Genomic DNA, 24,471 nt, shown 5'->3' with positions numbered 1-24,471 from the left:
GCCAGGAATCCTCGGATTTGAGTAATTGTGTTCAGTGAGTCATAAAATACAATAGCTAAAGTGACTGTCATATTTTACACTGGTTTCCAGTCAATAATCATACAAGGAAATTGGGGCTAAAATCCTGCCTGTAAACTGCTCTCTCTCTCTCTCTTTCAATCATTCAGAATAATGTATTACATATTTTGCAGATAAAAATTACACATGTTATATATTTTCATGTTTTATACTAAATTTAATCTCTCATCAGTAGAACTCTGCACTGGAAGAAGAAGATTGCATATAACTTGAAGATAAGCTTTGTTCTGAGGGTGCAGCCTTGCTAACCAAATAGGTCAAACTACCTAGTTTGGCTGCTATTGACTTTTAAAAAAACTAATCCAACCCATAAATTTATCTAGTGCCTAATGCTTCTCTCCTTTCTGCCAACAAAGAGAGAGTTAAATTTGCATAGAATTGAGACTTTGAGTAGAATGGAGACAAGTTTACAGTGAGCGTGATGTATCAAATGATGATGATGACCACAATTTTTTTCCCCAAATCTTTGGAACTTTGGGGCAGGTTAAGAAAAGAACAGATGAGCTTCTGCATTATTAACACATATGAGGTTTTCTATAACTAAACTATAAATAGGGTTAAATATGAAAAACAGCAACCACATAGGCAGATAATTCTGGATGATACCAATAATGCCTCTCTAAGAAGGCAGTGAACAGAGCCCGAGAGTTTCCATCAGAAAGACGATCACTCTAGGAATTGTATAGGTCTTCCAGGGTGACTCTTTGGTAACTTGATAGAGTCCATTCATTTCAGTAAGATTAATTGATATTTCTGTTTCAACAGTAAATTCAAAAACGTATCTATTGCTAATACAGGAGACATACTATACTGATTTTTTAAAAAACTGTGTATTTTACCAATGGTCACCACAGCATTTTTAATTATAAGCATAGCCACTAATAATAAGACTGGCAACTGATAACACATGAAGCCTCTACAAGCATAGGTTTTTTGACATGCCAAACATGAACAGAAGGGGAAGTAGATTTAGTGACAGACACAATATGTAAGCAAGCTAACTGTTCAACACTAACAAATGCCTGAGACCCGAAGCACTTGAGTGGAAAAGATCACAAAACAGGTCAAAACCAGTCTATATACAACTGCTGCTCTTTACTATTCAGACCATCTTTTCCCTGGACAGATGCACACTGACCACTTATCCTGGGACTGACCCAAAGAGGCAAAAAACAGATTGATCCTGGAATGATTTAGACTTCCACAACTGCCCTGGCCATTAGAGAGAGGCTCCTCCTTATTAGGGAGATGACCATATAAAGGATCTGAGGTTTTGCTATTACTTTTCTGTGTGTTTCACCATGTAGTGATTACATTCACGTACCACCACTACTAATGATAATAATAATACTTTATTTATATTCTGCTCCATTTCCCCAAGGGCATTGGAGTGGCTTATATATGCACGTATTTCCTGCTGAAAATGTGCACTGTACCCTGTTACAATGTATGATCAAGTGAGAATTTTTTTGAAGTTTTTTTTCAAACAATGCTAATAAAGTATAAAAATAATAAATTTCCAGAAAACCCAGGCAAGCACTATCAAAATATAGTTTAGGCTGCAGGTATTTTGTTGCACAAAAGTTGGTAGTCAGACTTCCCACTACCCAGTGGAAACAAAATGTAATGATGAGAAAACATATTAAGAAATAATGATTACTAATGATAAAACAAATCTTTCATATGCCCACTTTTTAAATATTTCTGAGCAAAATAGCCTATTGAATACATGTAGAATTCAGAATTTAGTCTGTATCAGGTGCACCAACCAGGCAGGCAGGTGTTAGAAGAACCACAGTGATAATTACATGGACATTAAAATTAGGTAAACAGAATACACTGTTTCTGTGAAGAATAAGAAATTATCTGATGTACACGTCATAATTTTTCTAGCCTGATTACCAATTATTGTTTGATTATCCCAGTCTCCAGATTATTACTGACTCATTGTACAATGCTTGTCCACCTAGGATTTCTGTTCTGACTATTCCAAAATTTTTGGATGTCCTCCAGGCCTACAGAAGCTGCAGTTACCTTGCAAATGAAACATAATTACAAAGAAAACATCTCTTTCAGCTCTTTCTATCACCTAGAACAAGCACAAAATTTCACAAATACCAATTTGCTTGAGTTACAGTAGAAGGCTACAATAAAATACAATAAGATACAATGGAAAATATTTTCCAAAACAAGACATATTTTGGATTCATTCACTTCTTGACACTTATTTCTAAAGTAATTTGTTTTATCGCCTTATGCAAATAGCTGCCACTGTCTTCAAACAGCTTGCAAATGACAAATGAAAAATTGTCTTCTTCACAGCCAGACATCTACATGCCATTTAATATGAAAACAAAGAAATGAGTACAGCCAGCCCTCCATATCCATGGATTCTGCATCTATGGATTCAAACATCCACAGCTTGAAAATAGTACAAAATAAAAGACAACCAAAAAAATAAACCTTGATTTTGCCATTTTATCTAAGTGACACCATTTCACTATGACTCACTATAATTGATTTAAAATATCATGGTCATGTATAGGCTGTAATAATAATTGTGATTGCACTTTATATTTCAAACATTTTGTGTATTGATACACCAAGCATTCTTATGAACGGAATTTCAATGGTGTTCCAAAGTAGCTGCTGCCTGTGGCATGTACTTATTGTCAAAAGCCTGTCACATTCAAGATCCAATTCTTTATATCAACTACTAAAGAAGAGGCCATTTAACTCTTTCCAAGCATGGCACACACACACACACACACACACACACGTTTCCATTTGTGGTCTCTGCTAGAAACCTGGTCAGTAAATCATAAAAGATCCATCATTTACTGGTTCAAACCTACTTACAACTGGTCACATTTATTAACCACTTGCCTTTAAAACCTCTCACCTTTTGCTACATTTACAGGTAATTTTTGAATGCAGAGTGAGAAGTTTATATCAAAATCTAGTTCACTTATTAACAATCAATCCCCTTCAATTTGCTTCCAGTAAATTAAAATGGCCAGCCATCTAACAGTAAGGGTGCTGCATGTGTTGGAACACAGACGCCTTAAAGGGCCAGACTCAGAGTTAGTTCCAAAACAGAGTTTATTATACAAAGGAAAAAGACTCAGAGGCACTTAACTCAATGTCTCTGGTCAAAACTCAAAGGTAAAAACCAATCCTGGTACAAAAAGGTTAACCAAAGCAATAATCCGGATTATCCGGAGAAAAACTGGATTAAACAAAGTACTCCGAAAGTCACACAAAACAGCACAGCATTCAAATGGTTAACAAAACAGAGAAACCGCAGGGAAGGAAGCGTAGTCAAGCGAAGTCCAGGGTCGTAGCAAGCAGAATCCGAAGTAGCGAAGTTCCAAAGTCCACGGAAGCAGCATCATAGCCAAACCGGTCCAAGGCCAAGGAAGGGAGAAATCCACACAAGAATCCAAGCCGAGTCAAAGCACACATGAACAGGAGCAGCAACCTACAGATCCCAAACCCAACACCAACACAGAACAGACAGCGACAAATCCAGACAGTGCACGAACCCAGTACCCAATCCAGTACCCAATGCACGAATGTATACCAACACTTTGCCTTCTGCAAAGATTCCCCATTTCAGAGCCTACTTTTATCTTACACATCATCATCAGAAGATGAGCTGACCTCCACCCCATCATTATTTCTTGCAGCTGTTCTTGATTCCACACATGAATTCCTACTCCCATCTCTCCAACTTCACCTTCTGTCAAGACTTAGATCCCCCCAAGACTCAGATGTATTCCCCTTGCCAGTCCTCATTACCAGAGAACCCTACAAATATATCACTAGATGTCGGTTCCGCACATACAACTTGTACCCTTTTACCTTAGTCCAGTCCAATGTGTCATCTCCATCTTCATGACTCCTTAACCCATCACCCTCAGAGAAACCCATGCATGATTCCTCATCTGTAGGAGCAGTAAGTATATCCCGGATCCTCTTCCTCTGTTGCTCCTCATCCAATCCCGGCTCCCGAGTAACCCTCTTTGTTCCCCTATTCCCATTCATTGTATTTCCTTCCTCTCCTTCACTCATGGACCCTTCGTCCCCAGAAAACCCCTCAAATGAATCCTCATTGGTAGGTGCCATAAGTATATCCCAGATCCTTTTCCTTTGTTGTTCCTCATCCAATTCCTGCTCACGAGTACCCCTTTTCCCCTTCTGGCGGCCATACTACTGCTTGCAGCGTTACTTAGAGGCTCTACTACAACAGCATGCTTATATATGGACTGCACCATCATAAAATCAAGGAAAAACAAGAATTATAATAGCAATCAAGTCCAAATCTATTATTTGGTTCATGAAGACCTGCCATTAGGACAGATAACTATAGGTATGAGCCACTCCATTTGAGTGGAACCTGGAAAATGTTTTGGTGGGGGGTGGGGGGGGGGAGAGGAACATGGAGCTTTATTTATATGGCTTGACAAGAAAGAAATAAGTCCCAAGTAGCTAAAAATCTCCCTTCTGGAAAACCCCTAAGTTGCAAATTTATGAAAACAATGTGAATAATTCTAACATAAAAAAACACTGGGAAATTTATATTTTAATCTCTGTTCTTTCTTCAGCATTTGATTAATTACAAAACAAAATCCCATTGAAAATGTTCCAACTGAATACAATGAACAGTGATGGGGGTGGAGAGGCATTGTGGTGGTAGAAGTTCCCCTTGACCCAGAAAATGACTTACCTTCAGACAAGCAATGTGGAACTTGCCACGTTCATTAGTCAAGTTTCAATATGTGGAATAGGTTCTCCTGTGGGTGATAATGGAAGAACAACTCCCTTTGGAAATTTCTTATTTTCTATGCCTGACTGAAGACAAATATCCTATCCCAACTTAAATTCTTACAACAGGAATGCGGTGTTTGAGTAATCAAGGTTACATCACATTATCAAGAAATTTTAATCCACCTCTAGAAGTACTATGAGAAATCCTGAAGGTGTGCATGAAATTCATGAAATTACATTAGTAGCTTAATTTCTTTGGCCATGTTTTTAGTGATACTGTAGATACTGCTTTTATTCATGCTTGCTTCTGCTTTATCAGGAATGTGACGCAGCTGAAACTTGAAGTTAGCTTTCTGCTGTTGGTTTAACAAATCAGGTGGTGGGACAGAATTGTTGTGGGCATCATTGCACCTGATGCCTTTGTTGCTTCCCTCCTCCATCATGGTGCATCCTTTATGGCAGATTTGGAAGATGTAAAGATGGTAGTGCATGTGCTGGTAACCTCAAGGTTGGACTTTTGTAATGTGCTTCACATTGGGCTACCTTTGTAACAAGTTTGGAAACTCAAGTTGGTTCAAAATATGGTAGCCTAATTATTTACATGATTTGGGTCCAGGTTACCTTCAGGATCGCCTTCTCCCGTACAATACACCCCAAAAACATATGTCCACTGGAATGTGTGTGCTCCTGCCTCCCAGACCCCGACTGGTGACCACCACCCAGAGGACCTTTCCATTGCCCCCCCCCCCCCCAAGACTCTGAAATGACCTGCCGGTAGAGCTCTGACAGCTAGGTCAGCTGTCATAATTTAAAAACAATCTAAAGATGTATCTTTTCCAGTATGCCTACTCAGACAGTTTTTAACTATGAATCTTCAACTCATATTCCTTTTTTGATGTCTGTTTTGTGTATTTTAATATGTATTTATAGAAATGAAGTTTTAATGTGTATCTTCTATAGAAATATGTATATTTTTGAATTTTTGTAATTTTCATGTTTTTAATTGTCTTGCAACCTGTCTCGAGCTGCAAGGAGAGGTGGGTAAGGAATAATTTATTATTATTATTATTATTATTATTATTATTATTATTAAACTGTGCTCCTCCAGGTGTTTTATGGGGGCAGAAGTCCAAAAGATCTGTAGGAGCACTGTTTGAGAAACACTGCTTTATGCAAAAAAGCACTGACAGGAAGGAGATTTTCTCTCTCTGATATTTTTAGGTGTAAGGAGGAGTTATGATAAAGGATGGAAAGGATAAAACTCATGCCTGCATCAATAATTTGTTAAACAAACCAAGATGTTATGACTGCAGGATCCATATTAAACATTACACAAGGGTTGTGACAAAACTTACATTGAATCATTTCAATAATGGAAGGAAGTGGGAAGGGGGCATCTTTACTCCTTCAATAAACATGTTCGCCTTTATTAAATGCTGTTTCCTTTTACAGGAGGCATTCTGAGAACACAAACACAGTAGCTTGTAATCATACATCAACAAACATCAAGGTTTCAGGGTGCCTTCTTTGACAAACAAATATTTTGCACTTTGTTTGTGACCAACAAGGTTTATCAAGCCCTCAATAAATTGTTTTGTAGATGTTATCAATATCCACTTTGAAGCAAAACGTAACCCATTCAATCTATTTCAAAAGGCTTTGGATTCACAACATAGGAGAAGAAAATTATATATTTCAATCAATGTCTCTTTTCTATATTTCATCATGCCAATAAGATATTACTTTTCATCCTTCATGATTCTTCAAGTAGGATAGCTTTAGGCAGCAGGTAAGGGTAAGGATGGTGGTAGCTGAATTATGCTCTGTGAATGGCAACCTTATTGCTATATTAACTTTCGCTCCAGTAACTTAACCATAACTTAATAAGAATGCAGTTATGAAAGTAAACCAAGAAAACCCCAAGGCAACCCTAGAATGCAAGAAGCAGGAATATTTATTCAATTCCCTATAGGCCTGGAGCACAAAAAATCTGAATACTGACTCCATTTTAAAAACAAAGCCCCCGCCAATCTTGTCATAACCAAGAAAGTGACTTCTTTACCACCAGATTTTGAATGCAGCGACCTTGAGAAGATTAGTTTTAATTTATCACAAAACATAATTCTTTTGAATCCCTGAATATAGGTTTTGCTTGTATTTCCTTAAAACTGATTTACCACCTAATCATTTTTGTCCTTAAAACCTTGCATTTCACATTTTTCAATGTAAATAAGGATTAAACTTCCTTTTGCAACTTGTCCCAAGGTAAATGAATTAATATTTGTTTTTGCTCTTAGGTATAGTAATTACTGCGCATAATGAAGACTGCTCTTTTTGAAATAAAAAATTAAAAAAACAAAGTTGCCTTGAGTTACTGCAATGCTGTGAAAAACATCATTATAGGAATCAGAGAAATATTCATTTATGCAATACCCAACAGTCAGACACAAACAAAATGGATAAGAATTACAGTGTGCTTCAAGCAGAGTTACATTCATTCAGTCAGGAATATGTCTTCCCAGAACTTTTGATTTAATGCAAATGTGGTAGAGTTGTCACTCAGACAATTTACTTGCTCCCTGTATACAAAAAACATATATTGTTAATACTATAATAAACTATTTGAGTCAATTTGACTGATGCTCACAGATTTTCAATCCAAAAGCAGAAATACATCCTACCAAACATTTCCAAAGCAGTATAGTAATAAAAGACAGTATCAATTCTAGTCTATGTCTGTACTAATAACCATTGCCATGGTATATTTCACATCTTATCAAGCATTATATCGAATGTTAGCTTGGAGCAGGTGGACTGCTTCAGTCATGTCAGGGCTGTTTGATGAATGAAATATGGATGCCTTATGAAAGATTCATTAGGTGATGAACAATAACTTGATCGTATATGAAATCAGTGGTGATAATAAAAAAGACATGGGCAGATTGTTTTAAGAAACCTACACAACAAAATGCAGCGCTAGCCTTTATTATTAGAACATGGCTAAATCTAATAGCAAATCTCTACACAGCAAAAACAGTTGCATGAAAATTGTCAGAGCAGAAACCTTGATTTCAGTTTAAAAAATTCACAAGGCACAAAAGTTAAAAAAAACAAACAAAACAAAATGAAACACTCAAAATATAGATTAGTACATCCAACACTCACGCTCTGCACATGTACCAGTGCAACAATTATTAAGATTCAGTGCATTGTTTATGTGAGACAAACAGTCACTCATCAAATGACTGTTGAAATAAAAAAATGTTTGTCTGATAAAGGAAAGTAGGTAGCAGCCTGACTTCTCTGAGGCTGGATCTGCACTGCTCTACATCCTAGGATCTGATCCCTGTTTATCTGCTTTGAATGGATTATAGTAGTCTGCACTTCCAGATAATCTAGGATAAGCAAATAATCTGATATCAGATTCTGGGATATAGGGAAGTAGATCCAGCCTGAGAAGAAGGCTCCAAAACCTGGGAGCAACCACTGATGGTGGGATAATTTTGAAAGGAGATACAGATACTTGTACTTAAACGTATATTAAGAATTTCTACTTCATTTTTTAAAAGCCCATATGGTAAGTATCGATTGTCATGCAAGAATTTTAAAAAATAGCTGTATTCCCATGCCTCCTATTGGCAAAATCAGTTCATCCAATGACTATCAATGTTCTTCATATATCACATGGAATTTCATTAAATTAAGAAAACAATTTCCAGTCTTTGGGAAAGCAGGGTTGGCAACCATGCACGTTCATCCTATAAATCTCTATAAAGTTAATTTTAACTTAATGTGAATAGTATTATAGAACAGATGATAAAGCTGTCAATGAACAGATTGTGTTCGTGTTCAGTACAATATCTTCTTTGAGTTTTGAACACTATGTCAGATATGATAGTTTCAAGAGCCTTAAATATTCTTTGTTGGATACATATGTTTCTGCACATTTTCTAACGATTATCTATATTTTGGAACTTTTTACAAAAGGAATAATATGCACAAAACTTTGTTTAGAGGTTTGTTTGTTTGTTTGTTGTGCAAAATATGCAGACTTCTCAATGAAAATGTGTATAAAATTACATGAATTGTTGTTGTTTTTTACAAAGAAGTCTCAAAAACCACACAGCAATTGTCAATTTCTTGACAGAGTGTCTCAAAATATCATAACACTTTTACATCACAAACAGGTACATTTTCCAGTATTTTTACCTACCTTTGCTTACCTATCCTTTTTATCACCTAGGTTGAAGGAATACATCAGGATTAGTTATTCCAAGCATGAGGAAGATGAATATGAATGAATAGATTGGCAGAATCTCAAACACTATTACCTAGAAAACATAATGCCATCTGTATGTTATGAATAATTGGCTAAATAACCCCAGATTATGACTGAAGTTGAAAAACATTGTTCTTTAAGGTGTCTTCAGAAGCAGAGACAACTTTAGAAAATAAAAGTACAAGATGATAAAATGTCTCTCAGATACTCATCAACTGAAGATGGTTAGATTCAAAATAGCATGATAGAAATTAGCTCAGGAATTTGCTCTAGCACTATTAGAAGAAAGTTGTTGCTGAAAACTCACCTGAGTCTCTGCTAAAGTATGCAAGGAGATTGTACAATTACACCTGCAAGCATGGCATACATTCAATTTCATATTGGAAAGCATGATCATATGACTGGGATTAACATCATTTTCCACTGCTGTGCAATCCCTTTTCATCACACTGAAAGTAAGCCCAATTTTTCCCCACCAAGAAGTCTTCAAAACTCCTCAAGCAAAGGATCAAAATGAGCCATTTTGAAGAGCTGCTCCCAATAAAACTGTATAAGGTGCATGCCTCAACTCCCACAGAGGATTAGATGAAAGATGTTCCCACCAGAAATTCTCCTTGTACCAAGCTTTACAAAGTCACCCCCTGCAAAGCAATGTTTTCCCTAGACAGCTGATTCTTGTCTCACTAAAAGTTGGACTGGATCAGGATTTATAAAAAGTTTTTCTTTATTTGAAAGAAAACAGCATGGCTTATTTCTTGAGTTGGTGAAAGGCGACTTTGGGGCAAAGAGATACTCTACCAAGCAATATCCCCCAGCATCATATTTCTGACTTCAAACCTCTTCTGGGAGATATCTCATTGTTTATACTTTAGATCAGTGCCTATCTTTTTATTTTCTAAATCTTCAAGCAAATGAGGAGAACTGATGAAAATCATCATCATCATCATCATCATCATCATCATCATCATCATCATCTTTATTTATACCCTGCCACCATCTCCCCAATGGGGACTCGGAGCAGCTTACATGGGGCCAAGCCTGGACAACATAATACAACAAAATAAACCCAGAGCATAAACAATAAACAACAACATCAAATTACATTAAAAAGTCATAAAATAACATTCTAATAAGCGCAATCATAATAACAATGGGTGGGTCACATGTACAGGATAAAAACAATTCTAAAACTCTAATGAGATAAAAATAGGAGCAAGTTATCTGCAGGGAACTAGTAAAAAACATACATAGTTGTGAAGTTAAACTTCCCATTTGGAGGGTGTGTGTTCCTGTGGGAAGAACGTTGAAGGGTACAATGGTGTCATATTGTGCACCTACTCACCAAAGGCGCAGTGGAAGAACCAGGTTTTAAGGTTCTTTTTAAATGTTTCTATAGAAGGGGCTTTCCTGATCTCTCCAGGTAAGGAGTTCCAAAGTTGGGGAGCCACAGAGGAGAAGGCTCTCCCCCTTGTGCCCACAAAACCAGCTTGTGAGATTAGTAGGGGTGAAAGGAGGGCCTCCCCCGAAGATCTAAGGGCCTGGGTTGGTACGTGGAGAGAGATACGGTCATGAAGGAAGGTGATGACCTGTACCTTGAATTGGGACCGAAAAATAAACGGCAGCCAGTGGAGCTCCTTAAACATGGGAGTCGACCGCTCCCTATAACTAGCCCCAGTTATTAATCTGGCTGTCGAATGTTGGACAAGTTGTAATTTATGGGCCGTCTTCAAGGGTAGCCCCATATAGAGCGCCTTACAGTAGCCAAGTCTAGAGCAACTGATGATGGGCACATGAAGTGGAGAAGTAGTATAACTATATCATCATTCCATTTTTGTGGTGTTCAGAAGGATTCCTGTATGAACTGTATATATCTTTACGACTTTCAGTCAGTCCAAAAATACTCTTACTTCCTTCACACAAGTCTATTTGTTTCATAATAATTTTGTACAGGCCTATTTCTTTAACAGCTCAACAGGTTTAAAGCAAGCTGGTATTTGTATGGAAAGGACAATAGTAAATAGTTTCTATCCTTTATTATGATTGTTTTAACAGTGTGTCTGGCACTGAGTAGAGGAAAACAGAAAATTACTGTACTCACAACTCCCACCTCTTGGTATATTGTCAATGAACGTATGAATCAGCTCTTTCTGCCCTCTGAAAACAGTTCCTGAGAAAATTATTCTGTGTGAAATAACTATTACCATAGTATAGTGATGTCATAAAAAAACCGGTAGGAATTACTGATAGAACAATCACACAAGTCTATCCAGAATTAAAGGCTACTGAATGCAAAGAGGGCTTATTCTCCCTCCCCCACCCCTATGTGTGTATGTGTGTGCATATGTGCATGTGTAAGACTGATGCCTTAATGTACTAAACAAATTTGGACCTTCATTGTACAGCACCTTTAAAATGTTCTTGCTTATCATTGCATCTAATAATCATGGATGCCTGATTCAGACCTTCCAATATAATAATACAGAACAGAATATCATTTATATGGTTCTTTAACTGAACCAATTTTATCCAACTCTAGGAAGCCTGCAGTTAAAACTTTTATAAATACTGATCAATGAGCAACAACAAAATATTCACTGAGTTCTCTGATCACTATCCTTGAATGTGTTCACTTTAGGGTACCACTTCACTGGAGAAGCTCCTCCACCTGTTCTGGCAGTTCAACATCATTCAATATAGTCACTACTTTTGAAATAACTGTATAGTGGACACATTGCATGAACAGTGACAAAGCTAGGTAATATTAGACTGTGGGCTTATTGAACTACATTGCTATTTGCAATACTTCTGCTATGGAGCACAAAGTTAGGATTTGTCTTCTTACAACTGACTACCATTTTATGTTTAACAAATGTTCCAATATTCTGATACATATGTTGATAGACATGCTTTTATATTCCTGATACACAAAAGAAGCACATCTTCCCTCAACTAAATCAGTTTATCAGCTCTGATGTTAACCAAAACAAAGAAAAAATGCCACTTGTATTTTAAACTCACTTAAATCCAAATACTAACATGATATCAAAAATAAAATGGTGCTTGTTTATGATGTCTTAAACTTTTAATATATCTCCTTTGTTGTAGAAATGGATTCTATATTATTATTTATGGGAGAGGTGATGAGTGCAAATGCAGGCCAAGAATTCTAACATCACACACACACGACACCAAGACAGCCAAATAAATACATAGTGATAGACAACCAAGTATCTCATGTTACATTATTTATATATTTATTTGCCTCTACACTCATCAGATGGAACCAAACTCCTCAAGGACCAAAACTCAACTGCACTACGTTGAAAAAAAAAACACTACCAATGCCTCCTGAACCACAGCTCCAATGTCGCCAAAGAGATTCTCTCACAAATCCCACAACAACGAACCAGGGATGAGCTTTCAGCACTGCCTAGTTTGGAAGAAGTCAGCAATGCCATCAGCCAACAAAAAAAATACAAAAGCCAGCAGACCTGATGGGATCCCTGCGGAAATCTTTAAAGAGGGAGGACCTGAGCTGACACAATAACTCCACCAGCTCATAGAAAAAGTGTGGGTGACTGAGAAAATCCCAGCAGATTTCAAGGATGCCACTATCATCACACTCTTCAAAAAAGGGGAAAGAACAGACTGCGGAAACTATCGAGGGATCTCCCTTCTAACCTCAGCTGGGAAAATCCGCGCAAGAATCCTTGCAAACTGCCTTCTACCCCTCTCAGAAGACACCCTCCCAGACTCCCAGAACGGCTTCTGTCCCCCAGAGGAACAGTGGACATGATCTTCACTGCACGACAGCTCGAAGAAAAATGCAGGGAACAAAATCAACCTCTGTACATGGCATTCATCGACCTTGCAAAGGCATTCGACACAGTGAATTGCAGCGCTCTCTGGACCATCCTCCAAAAAATCAGGTGCCCTAACAAATTTGTGAACATCCTGCGGCTCCTCCATGATGGCAATAGTTTTGGACAGCAATGGCTCCCAAAGTGACCCATTTAAGATGGAATCAGGTGTCAAACAGTGATGTGTTATTGCCCCAACTTTATTCTCCATCTTCATTGCTATGATACTTCACTTTGTTGATGGGAAGCTTCCCACCGGAGTGGAAATCATCTATCGGACCGATGGCAAGCTGCTTAACCTCAGCAGATTGAAAGCCAAAACCAAGGTTACAACAACATCTGTTATAGAACTCCAGTATGCTGATCACAATGTCGTCTGAGCGCCTCCATGATGGCAATAGTTTTGGACAGCAATGGCTCCCAAAGTGACCCATTTAAGATGGAATCAGGTGTCAAACAGTGATGTGTTATTGCCCCAACTTTATTCTCCATCTTCATTGCTATGATACTTCACTTTGGGAAGCTTCTGATGGGAAGCTTCCCACCGGAGTGGAAATCATCTATCGGACCGATGGCAAGCTGCTTAACCTCAGCAGATTGAAAGCCAAAACCAAGGTTACAACAACATCTGTTATAGAACTCCAGTATGCTGATCACAATGTCGTCTGAGCGCATTCAGAAGAAGATCTACAAGCCACTCTAAACACATTTGCAGAAGCATACGAGAAGCTCAGCCTGTCATTGAACATCGAGAAAACCAACGTGATGTTCCAGCAGTCACCAGCCAACCCCGCTCCAATGCCAGAGATATAGCTTAATGGTGTAACAATAGAAAATGTTGACCATTTCCGCTACCTTGGCAGCCACCTCTCCACCAAAGTCAACATTGACACCGAAATACAACACCAGAATTTTTCCGAATGAAGCAGAGAGTGTTTGAGGACCGGGACATCCGTAGGGATACCGAGGTGCTTGTTTATAAAGCTATTGTCCTCCCAACCCTGCTATATTCCTGCGAAACGTGGACTGTCTACAGACATCACATGCAACTCCTGGAACGATTCCATCAGTGCTGCCTCCGGAAAATCCTGCAAATCTCTTGGGAAGACAAGTGGACAAATGTCAGCTTGCTGGAAGAAGCAAAGACCACCAGCACTGGAGCGATGGCCCTCCGCCTTCAACTCCGCTGGACCGGCCACGTTGTCCGGATACCTGACCACCATCTCCCAAAGCAGTTGCACTACTCCAAACTCAAGAATGGAAAACGGAATGTTGGTGGACAGGAAGATGGGCTCAAAGCAAACCTTAAAAACTCTGCCATAGACACTGAGAACTGGGAAGCTCTGGCCCTTGAGCACTCCAGCTGGAGGTCAGCTGTGAACAGCAGTGCTGCAGAATTTGAAGAGGCATGAATGGAGGGTGAAAGAGAGAAACGTGCCAAGAGGAAGGCGCGTCAAGCCAACCCCGACTGAGACCGCCTTCCACCTGGAAACCAATGCCCTCACTGCGGGAGAAGATGCAGGTCAAGAATAGGGCTCCCCAGTCACCTACGGATACACAAGAATACTGACCCTTGAAAACTATCCTACTCGTCCAACAAGGGATCGCCTAAGTAAGTAAGTAAGTAATATATTTATTTTGTGTCAAAAGCATTGCATAAATAAATATAAAACTGATAAAATAGAGGGTGCACAAGAATATTATGTACATGATCATGTTACATAATATTTATGAGAATGTTATGTCTGGCATAACCAGTAACAATATCACCCATAATTCAGTTTTGAGGTAGGGGAATGCTACAAGTTCCTTTAACCATTTGCTAGGAAATACATGGGAGATGTTATGATAGCACACTTACTTCAGAATGCTGCTTATTGCTAATTATGAGCAAAACACTTTCCCCTCACATTTGATGGTGGATGTATAGGATGCATGTGCTTATCTAGTGAGATAAGATGATGTCTTAGAAGCAGACTTTGGAATGGTGGACACCAGGAACAAGAAGATGGGCAAGTTTAATAGAAGCAAAAAGTAACAACAGAAAGGTGGAAATTCTATGAAAATTTATCTGAAATCAACAAGAGATCAAGGAATGTCATCCTCAAGGACTCATATCAATCAACCATATCGATTGAAGTATTTGGTGGTAAGCTGTTGTAATTCTGCAAGTAATGAACTGAGCTAGGCAAACTATATACACAGAATTGTCTTGCAGAATTATTGTTGCACACTTTATACCATTTCGCATATTGATGTGCTACAATCTGGAACTGAAAATAATTTAATTGGCATTGTTACCCCCGGTGGCGCAGCAGGTTAAATCACTGAACTGCTGAACTTGCTGACCAAAAGGTTGGTGGTTCGAATCTGGGGAGTGGGGTAAACTCCCACTGTTAGCCCCAGCTTCTGCCAACCTAACAGTTCAAAAAGATGCAAATATGAGCAGATCTATAGGTACCGTTCTGGTGGGAACGTAATGGTGATCCATGCAGTCATGCTGGCCACATGATCCTGGAGGCATCTACGGACAATGCGGGCTCTTCGGCATAGAAATGGAGATGAGCACCACTGCCAGAGTTGGACACAAATAGACTTAATGTCAAGGGGAAACCTTTATCTTTACCTTAGTGTTTCACTAAAAACAAGGTATTACTAAAAGTATAACAGAAGTATAGCAATACTGTTTTTGATGAATCAATTTTTACTTGTACTAGAGCAACAACAGTACTGGAAATTATAACTTCAGATTATATAACTGTTTTAACTAAGAACTACAAGCAATCCATGGCTTCACAGCATGAGGAATTAATATTCAGCATCATTGATATTTCTAATGACACCAGTGTGTTAAATATATAGAATCTAGCAGTTCTTACAATAGAATAGTAATAGAAATGACTATTCTAAAGCTGTCATATGGCGATACTTGGAAATTCTCTACATCCATGTTGGCATTCACTGCTGGAAAAGCTTTCACTATGTATTTGTACCTGCATCTGTCTATATTGTGGGTTGGAAACTGTAGCTTTTCAAATATTGATGTGTGTGTGTGTGTGTAACATATAATTCCCATCAACAGTTGCTAGAACAGCCAATAGTGAAAGATTATAGGTGCAGTAATGTCATAACATCTAAAAGACTACATGTTGCCTCTATCTACTTAATATCTGTCTGTCTGTCCATTTGTCCATCTGTCTGTTAACAAACACAATGTGGTTTTGGTTCTATATTGATCAGGATATGTTTTCTTTGTCTAATTCTAAGCAACATTAAACTACAGTTCTGAGCAAGCTGTTCTCCTTTGTAATACAATACGCTCATAAGAAACACCAGTAAAAGAGAAGAAACAGAAGGCTTCGTCTACTTTTAGAAATCTCTTAGGACCCTATTTGTAAAGAAATAGCTTTTGCATATGTATGCAAAAATGTACAGTTTAAACATCTAACAAGGTTTATAATGGACTTTATTTCAATTTTTGTAAACAAGTTTGCAGTTTTTTTATTAAGAGAAAAGACATCTTTGTAATTGTGTTTACTTTCAATGATAGGGATTAATTTTTTCAATCCATTACCAAAACTGCTCTTACATATGCCATTAGTAGAAAGATTGCAGGGTTTTTAAAAAAAGTGTTTTCTACCTACAAGCCTCAGTATTTTCAGTTATCTACTTTACATTCTCGCCCAGATGCCAGTGTCACATTAGCAACAATGATTTTGTGTATTGGTGGTGTTCATATACAAGTTGAATAACAGTGATTAAATTATTTATTTAAAACATATTCATAAATTCAACACTCACAATATAATTAGAGAATCTATGTGAGTGTTCAAATTGGAAGCAATTTTTGCTAGAATCTATACAGGTTTAACCACACCTGGTATAGATGACTCATGGCTGTAAAGTGGGGCTAAGAAGTGGTAGGCAATTCAAATGTATGTATATGTATATATGTGTGTATTGGATTCAGTTTGTGAACCAAAACCCCAGTCGTATCTAGTACATGTGAGATCAAGAAATTGAAGCAACTGATAACATTCAATAATTCAATGTTTTGTTGAAGGCTTTCATGGCCAAATCACTGGGTTACTGTGCGTTTTCCAAGCTGTATGGCAATGTTCCAGAAGCATTCTCTCCTGACATTTCACCCACATCTATGGCAGGCATCCTCAGAGGTTGAGGGGTGTATTGGAAACTAAGTAAGTGAGGTTTATATATCTGTGGAATGTCCAGGGTGGGAGAAAGAACTCTTGTCTGCTAGAGGTATGTGTGAATGTTATATTTACCCACTTTGATTAGCATTTAATCATTCATTGTTGGTTACACATTTCTAGCACTATCAAAAGCATCAGATCCCTACTTTCAATGCATATACATTCTCTCTCTCATTACATGCTTATGGTGTTTGAGCCACCTGCACTCACTGATGAAATATTGATTATTAAGGTGATTCCATAGCAGATATTTATTATTATTATGCAAAAACAGAAAATTATTATTTTTTCCTCAAATTATATGCATGTCAAGACTTTGTGCCACGACTTACATGAAGGAAGTTAAACAAAGGAAAAGGAGGAGATAAGAAATAACTAGAGATATAATTATCAACTGTAGAACCAGCATGGAAAATAGAGCCTAAAACAGATAGTAACCCCAAAGGAACTTCAGGACAGGTCCATCCAGAGTCAAAGGATTGAGCATCTTTAATTTGCCCCATATCCAATTTTATCTCTAGGAGACTGCCACATTAACCCATATTCAGTGCCTTGAAACTACAAATGGAAAAGGAAGGTTATTCTCAAAGATGTCACACATCCCGAAGCCCTAGTTTGCAAGAGTCAAAACCATTTAATACCTTACAGTTGTTCTAGGGGTCCATTAACACCAGATCATCAAAATTCCTGCACACAGAATGTTACAAAATCATCCTTTCAAATATGCAGTATTTTAAAGAAATCAACCAACATGTCAGTTGCTTTTAACAAATACCTTCCATTACATTTAGCACAAAGTTGGGTGGGGGAAGAGGGAGAATCCTATTTGAAATCAGATAAAAACAACAAAACTAATGTATGTATGTTGATGAATAGACAAGAAGTCATATTTTCTAATTACCCCCTTTATTTTTAGACTACTTTTAATGTAGTGAAACTCTGTAATTACATTTTTTGCATTTTTCTGCCCTAAATAAGAACAAACGAAGAGAGGCATATGCCCCCTGCCAATGTAGTGTGTGTGCGTGTGCGCGTGTGTTTGTTGGCACACATGTGCCATACACTGGTAATGGCTTTCTCTTTGTCATGGAAAATTGTCTAACCAATCAAGGGATCCAAAAATAAGCATATTTTATTTAAAACAAATAAATAAAATGATTATTATAGACATTTATCAAATCATGTAATTTTCTCTACGTTATATGGGTTACTATATAAGTTATGTTATTAATCTGAACATTTAAAAAATCTCTTTGGGACATATTAATGAATTAATTCCTTTCTTTTTGCCTAACAAAACAGTCTTGAGTATACCTTTTGTCCATAGTATTGGCTTTTGATCTTTTCAAAATGTGCACTTTTTGTCTACTGGAAAGACATGTCTGAAGCAAACAAAGAAAATCTCTGTTAAGACATGGCTATGAGCTACATGGCATGGAGGTGAATATCGTTACCATACAGTGCCTTGCAAAAATGGTAAGAAATTTGCATTTGACCTTATTTCCTAAAATATAAACACAGCAAATTATGCACTGCCTAAGGACAAATGTCACTGGGAAGGGCAAGCCATGGTAGCAAAAGGCTGACAGTGCATGGGCTTCACATTCATATTTTCAGCCTACTGATAAAACAACATACAATAGTAGAACACTCTGCTCATAGTGAAATAGGGACTATTTAATACTATGCCGATTTTAGTATGCTGCAAACTTAAATGCAATATTTAGAACTATACAAACTGCAGACAAATTAGCAGTAGGTTGTCTCACTCCTATCTCAAAAAAGAAGAAAATTCTGGATTACTGTGTTCATTTTTAAAAAGCTTTTACCGTGTAACTTGACTGAAGATGCATTATACATAATCAGAATGCACTAAGAGAGAGAGAGAGAGAGAGAGAGAGAGAGATTGTATGCAGAAATCCCCATGGACGAAAATTACACTAATGTAGATGGGGAAACTGGAAGAGACTAGCAGAACTTGCATATTTCTTCTTCCATCCCCACCCCAGGTTGATGTTACCTGAATTGTTTCCAGTTTTTGGGGTGGGGTGGGAGTTATGTTGTTTAAATGAGGAAACCATGGACAATATCCAAACCAAAATTTTTCAAAACACATTTTGGAACTCAGTGCTTACTTTAATTGTACAGAAACCTAAATGTGTGACAGCATCATCACATGAAAGGGCAAATTGCACATGAAACTAGCACACAGTCCTCAGCCTCGAAAACAACAGTTTGGATTATCATGCAAAGTAAGGACATTTTACAGGATAGTCAGTCTACAAATTAAATTACCACAATTTAATTGCCTGTTTTTAGTGAATATGTATTTAATTCCCTCAGTTTCTAAATGTACACCATACTTTTGGTAGCAATTTGTTCATTTATTGGAATTTTATTCACCTTTCTCCTAAGATGGGACTCTCCCAAGTTTAATGGAGAAGGAGTGAAAAAAAAAACCCTAAAGTAATATTCAATTTTCTTCCCCTTTCCCCCCAATGGCTCTTCACAGTTTTTAATTTTTTGGGAAGCATTCTGAATCTCTCAGCAGTTTATTATGAGACATTCCCACTTCGTAGTCTCAAGAAAATAAGTCATTTCTCTGAAGTTACATCAAAGAAAAACTTTCTCCTTTCTCCTAGGTCATTGGTTCATGTGAGGTGACTCACAGGGAGTCAGTGTCAAGGACAACCAGAAACATTGGCCAGCTACTAAGATCAGGCCAGCTCCTAGGATTACAATATGTAAAGTTCTAATCAGCAGTGAAATTCCAATCAGCCCTTCTAATATTACATAATACCTGGGAAATGAAAATACACACAAAACGCCCTTCTAGATAGGGCAAAATTCCAAATGAAACTGGGATTTTAAATCCCAGTTTCTTCCGGGATTTAGTCCAAACAGCAGCCTAAAACCCAGAATTTTGGTAGGGTGAGGTCCAGATACCCATCCTTGCTGATAAGAAATCAGTAGGTGTGGGCAGAGGCACTCCTCCCTTCTCTCAATTTTCCCCTCAATTTATGAAAATACATCTCGAATGGAGGCCTGAAGCTTGCTTTCTTCTCCCTTGCCTCTTGGAAGAGCTGTAAGAGGGCTTTGGGGGGGGGGGGTGGGGGTGGAGTTCCTCCTCCAAGACCCTCTGTTCAAGGGAGAAGGAGACAGGGTTCAAGCTTCCAATAGAGCCTTCATCCAGTAAGCTGAGCTGGAAATGAGGTCCAGGGAGGGGAGACTGGCAGTGCCATCCCTCTTCTCCATGTTGGTCGAGTATGAGGAGAAGAAATGGCTGTGGAAACAGACACTGGGGTCCTGGAAGGTGATCCTGGATGTCTGTTTCCACAGGCCACATACTTCCAAGGATCCAGACCTTCAGGGAACAACCAGATCCCTTCTACACTGCCATATAAAATCAATTTTATCTGCTTTGAACTGGATTATATAATCCAGTTCAAAGCAGATATTGTGGATTATCTGATTTGATAGTCTGAAGTATATGGCAGTATAGAAGGAGCCTTAGAGGTATTTTTAAAACCTGAATTAAATCTAGTACATTTTTTTTACTCCAGTTTTAAGTGGGTTAGCCTGAAATGACATCTGGACACTTCAGGCTAATCCATTTCCCAGGGCTGTGTAGATAGGGCCTTAAGATTCAGACCATGTGCTCTGCTTCCCATCCCATTTCCAATTGAATGATTATGGGCGCATCTACACAGTATAATGAATGTAATTTGACATCACTTTAACTGTCATTGTTCAATGCTATAAAATTAGAGGGGGTTATAGGTGTGCAAGATCTTCAGCCTTTTCTTCCAAAAAGGGCTAGTGTCTCACCAGGATTCTATAGCATGGAGCCATGGAAATTAAAGTGGTGTCAAACTGTATTGATTCTACAGCATAGATGATCCTATGTCTCGAATCAGTAGCATTACACACCATCGCACATTAGGCAAAGGGAATACCAAGAAGAGTCAGTTTTGTGTCAGTATGTAGTTCTCCAGGAAAATCAGTGTCTCTGCTCTTTATCATCCTCCATGTATTCAGAAGATCAACTGCTAAGTGGCCACAATACGTGATTTCTGACTCTAATGCATTTTCTTTCTTTCAAGAAAATGTTAAATCTATGCATACCTAATTCAGGTTTCTCAGTGCGAACAGCAAGTTACTGTATTTTTTAGCAAACCATTATATTAGGGTGACAGCATAACCAACACTGAAGATTGGTTTCTAAACCTTATTTCATAACTATGTAGATTTTATGTATAGCATGAAAACCTGCAGGATGAGCACTGTGAATAAATGCAAACCATTCTACAAAAGGCCTTAGCATATAATTCACTGTTTGCCTTATCTTTAAAAAATGATTTGTCTTGACCTCAAAATTATCAGGATTAGAATCTGAGCTTCCTTTGATGTTCAAACTAACTCAGGAAGGCATGAAATATTTCTCATCTATCATATGATGTAGATACTTAAAAGCTCAAGCAAAGAAAGAAGATAAGCAGCTATGATTACATAATATAATCACACGGGATCATGGTGATGCATTACATTAAAGGGTTTTGAGAAGATTTAAATTCTTCTGAAACTAAGACATTGTCAAAAAAAGGGAAAGGAAGCTAAAAAAATTATCTAGGGAAGAGTTGGACACTCTGAAAGTAGGCAAGTGCAGTAATAAATCATGAAACCTACACTACTGACACAGTGCCTTGAGCCGAGAAAATGAATAGCTGTGTCCTGAGTGCAAAATATAATAAACCAAGGTGCCAAGAAATAGTCATATCTGCCAGTAATAATTTGAAGCTAAAATATAATCAGAAGCAAAGCACCACATCTGAAAAAAACAAACCAAAATAACAAATAATATAGACAAACAATCTATATGAAGTGGAAAAAAACTTTCACAAATACCTTCAGGGTGGGTTTATACATCTGTAATATGCCATGCGCTTATCATTCATTGTCTCAAATTCAGAAATTGGTAAACTTTAATTTTCAGTATGTTTTGGGATAAGATTACTAATTCCCAGATCCCTTTAGGAAATAATCTTAAAAGGTAACTATAAATCACAAATAAATATATAAATACGACTGCCATAAAGTTCAAGACATCAACTGTCAATTAATACCAGGTCTCAGTGAGGGTCATACTACGAGCCCACAAAGAGTCACATGGTACAAAATGTTAAGTTCCAGATCACCACCCAAGGAGCAAAGGGAATTGGGTTAGGGTAAAAATCAGTTTTGAGTCATCAGTTTCATATCTTTCAAGACTCATGAGACAAAGAGGTCTCAAAAGCAAAGCTATAGCTTAAGAAGTGTGACTGCTCTTATACAAGGAAGACATTTATCAGACTCGCAGGAAGGCTACTGCTTTATGAGGTGTGGTAGAAAGAAGTATTAAAAGAACCTGGGATTATCCACTGCATCTGACTCATCTAACATTCAGGACAGAAAAATATATTTCTTTACACAGCACAGTAGTTACAATATAGAATTCAAAGCTGCAAGACAGTTACAGCTCCCAGTTCAGATAGCTTTAAAGGGAGATCGGGTACACTGAAGGAGGATGGAAAATCATTATTATTAGGATGATTATATATTACCTCCAATATATTAGTTTCTGGAGAGCCCAAGATGGGGAGTGAAGTTGTTCTGATGTCTTGCTGGCAGGCATCCAGTAGGCAATTGACTGGCCATTGTGTAAACTGAATGCTGGGCTAGATGGGCCTTTGTTCTGACCCAGCATTGCTCTTCTCATCTTTTTAAATTGATCATTGCATGCAGCAGACAATTTCCAGGCATTCTAAAGTATTTTTCAAAGACCTCAGTCTAACAGGCTTGAAGCAAAATCATAGAACTGCATTCTGTCTAACATTTTACACACACACACACAAACTGGGATACATATGGCTAAACTACATCAGATCAAAATGACAAAAGGTATTAATGAAAAAAGAACAAATAACCAAGGAGTTGCTACAGCCATTGGGTTTTGCCAGTGTCTACTGGGAGGTCAAAACTCCACCCTCTTCATTCCTCTTTCTGCCATTGAGTATACCGAGGGCAAAATTTGCACTCTGAACTCAGTTGGCAGCAACTGAAGCAAAAACAGAAAGTGGGAGAAGGAGAGAGAACCTGGGATGCTTTAGCCTCAATCTACACTGCCATATAATCCAGTTTCAGAATACAGATTTAACTGCACTGAATTGAATTATAGGACAGTGTAGTTCATATAATCTAGTTCAATGCAGTTAATCTGCATTCTGAAACTGGATTACATGGTAGTGTAGATCCAGCTGCAAATGTGGGACAACAGAGAATTATTCAGGAATCTCCCTGCCAAGTTGAGAGAGTTGGAAGATATCAATAGGAGATGTAGGATGTAAGATGACAGGGCACACCCACTAAAAATCCTGGTTTAAGAACCCACTTGAAATTGTGATGGATTAACCTCCACAAATACCATGTAAAGTAAACCAATAGGTTCAAATGTTCCTATTTCCTATTGTTTTCTGGAGTTAAAGCTACAAAGGGCATGGTATTGTCAAGCCAATGTGTGTCTAGTTGGGCCTAACCTGTATGCCAGCAAGGAATTTTGACAAAGTGATGCACAGGCACACAGCAATAAGGAGTCCTCTTTCCACTGAAGATCTATTTGGTCTCATAAAGACTGATAATTGCTCTGAACATCCAGGAGATGCCACTATCACCACCATTATCTTGTACTCTCACTGCCTTCTTTTGTATTTCTTTTTTTCTATCCTAAATTAACATAGTGTCAAATACCTTTATTTTCTCACTTATTGCAAAACTAGAAAATCTGTTATTGGGAGCAGTCATCCTAATAACAGCCTGTTTGAGAATATGATCACTGGATCATCCCAAACCCTGGCCACTACATGTGTAAGATGATGGGCAATTGAGCAAATTATATACATGAGAGTAGGAATTGTTCAGCTCTACATTATTCTACTTAGAGAAACATGATTGCTTTTGAATGGAAATCATTATAAGATACAATTATGCCTATTGAGGATAAAACAATAATGCACTGGCAGTACACAGCCACATGGAATATGTATTGCAAAACGTGCATACTTTCTTGAGGCACTAAGTGCTCAGCTAAGTGGTCCACAAGCGTTACCAGGATAAAACAAGGCAGAAATGCCCATGGCAATGAAAAGTTTCACCCACCAGAGTCTTGGCAAACTGATTGCAGTAGGATGCTTCTGCTATGCAAAATAAAGTAAAGAATGGACTTCAGTTAGAGAAA

At 37.9% G+C, this 24,471-nt stretch overlaps 1 protein-coding gene across 2 annotated transcripts in view; it reads right to left on the bottom strand.

The window, feature by feature from the left end:
* NEGR1 (neuronal growth regulator 1) overlaps positions 1–24,471 on the bottom strand; it is a 624,711-nt gene that overhangs the window by 492,465 nt on the left and 107,775 nt on the right. The gene's annotated exons all lie outside the window — the stretch shown is intronic.

The sequence above is a fragment of the Anolis sagrei genome, chromosome 4 (assembly GCF_037176765.1).
Source record: "Anolis sagrei isolate rAnoSag1 chromosome 4, rAnoSag1.mat, whole genome shotgun sequence".
NCBI lineage: Eukaryota > Metazoa > Chordata > Lepidosauria > Squamata > Dactyloidae > Anolis > Anolis sagrei.
This window is presented reverse-complemented; position numbering and strand designations above follow the sequence as displayed.